The following is a 1,921-nucleotide window of genomic DNA, read 5'->3' as shown; positions in this document are numbered from 1 at the left end:
GCTCAGGCTCTGGATCCTGCCTGTTTGGACTTAATCTGGGCCCCCCACACACACACACTTACTAACTACAGTATGTGACTTGAGTAAGGTATTTAGACTACCAGTGATTCAGACTGCTCATCTGAATATTGATGATGACAACAATACCTACTTCATATGTTTATTATAAAAAGCAAAGGAAATCATTCAGTTAGGGTGCTTAGAACAATGTCTTGCACTCGATAAATATTCTCATCAGTAGGGATGTGCGTGGGACAAAGAAAAGCAAAGCCAGAGCTGCACGCACTTTTTCTACCTGCAGTGTCTCAGGTTCAGTCTTAAGGAACTGAGAACTTAATCTTCCAAAATGCCAAAAATACCATCTTATGCCCCAGCTCCTGCAACACAAATGCTCAGCACACCAGGGTTTGTGGGATGCAATCCATACAATCATCTCGCCTACAACAACTATGAAGAAACTCTTATGAACCTTATATGACCTGGGCAGCAACAGCCGGGTCAGGGCATCCTCAGAATTATTATTCCAAAACCAGATAAGCCACTGATGCCCTACACAAGGTACAGCAGAAAGGTCTGGGACCAAGTAAAGCCTTCCAACCCTGACCTAAAGTTGTGGGAGATTTGCAAGATTATTGGCGGCATGTGTCAAGATCTTACTGATGAAGAGAAACAAGAATATTTAAACGAATATGAAGCAAAAAAGAGTACAATCAATCTATGAACAACCATCATAACTCCCCTGTGTACCTTGCTTACATAAATGCAAAAAGTCGTGCAGAAGCTGCTTTAGAGGGAGAAAGTCAACAGAGACAGTATTGCATAGAAAATGAAGAACCTTATATGAGCCTTCCCTGCTGAAGATCCAGATGATTATGATGTTGGCTTTTCAATGAAGCATCCAGCCACCATCCATTTCCAGAGAAACCGCCGCCTCATCAGTGAAATCCTTAGTGAGAGTGTGGTGCCAGACATTCGGTCAGTTGTCACCACAGCTAGAATGCAGGTCCTCAAACAACAGGTCCAGTCCTTAATGGTTTGTCAGCGAAAACTAGGAAGCTGAACTTCTTCCAATAGAGGAACAACACCAGAAGAAGGGGAAATTCCTGGAAAGCTTAGATTCATTTAACAATGAACTTAAAATGTTGTGCTGTCTGAAGGTAGCACTGGATCTGGAGGAAATTGCAGCTGAGATTGCACAGGCAGGTGAACAGACCCGCAAAAGGCAGGAGAAAAGGGAGACGGAAGTGGCTGAGCAAGCTGAGTGCAGTCAGAGGAGCAAGTGGCAGCAAACGAAGGTGAGGAAAAGAAAGATGATGAGAACGTTCCAACGGAGACAGAGGAGACGACACCTTGAAGAAACAACAGGAAGCCAACAGAACGGTGAAGAAGGCAGATCTACTCCTGAGGACAGGAGAGCAGGCAGGAGGGGGTCCACAGTACAGCAGAGGAAGGAACCAGCATAGTAACACTGGCTCAGAGAGCAATGGTGCAACAGTGGACGGGCCGCTAACAGATCCCATACTAGAAGATGAGAAAAAAAGAATAGATGTTGCCTTGTTTTATGTGTTCTAAATACTTTCTTTTAATGAAAAAAATGTTTTTTAGTTTTAATGGTTAAAAAAATCCTCATTAGTATCACTTATTATTTGCTCATAAGAACATAGAGAAAAGTGTAAAAATTTATTTGCCACACTGTAAGCCTTGGCAATGGGACTAGGAGGGAGAGAAGTGACTAACTTTATATATACACCATCCTCTACTGTTTAATTTGTTGTAAGACATGTGTTAATATATCAATTTGAAAATCAAATCCAATAAAATATTTTTAAAGAGTAAAAACATAATAGAAAAAAGGTCGAGATAGACCAGCCCTACAATATATTAAGGCATTTTGCAGAAACGGGTGGCTCGAGTAGTTAAA

The 1,921-nt window shown here is 41.7% G+C and overlaps 1 pseudogene; it reads left to right on the top strand.

Moving 5' to 3' along the window:
- Window positions 1-346: 346 nt before the first annotated feature.
- On the top strand, window positions 347-1,572 carry LOC108289997 (annotated as a pseudogene).
- Window positions 1,573-1,921: the final 349 nt, after the last annotated feature.

The sequence above is a fragment of the Cebus imitator genome, unplaced genomic scaffold, assembly GCF_001604975.1.
Source record: "Cebus imitator isolate Cc_AM_T3 unplaced genomic scaffold, Cebus_imitator-1.0 Scaffold418, whole genome shotgun sequence".
Classification (NCBI taxonomy): domain Eukaryota; kingdom Metazoa; phylum Chordata; class Mammalia; order Primates; family Cebidae; genus Cebus; species Cebus imitator.
This window is presented reverse-complemented; position numbering and strand designations above follow the sequence as displayed.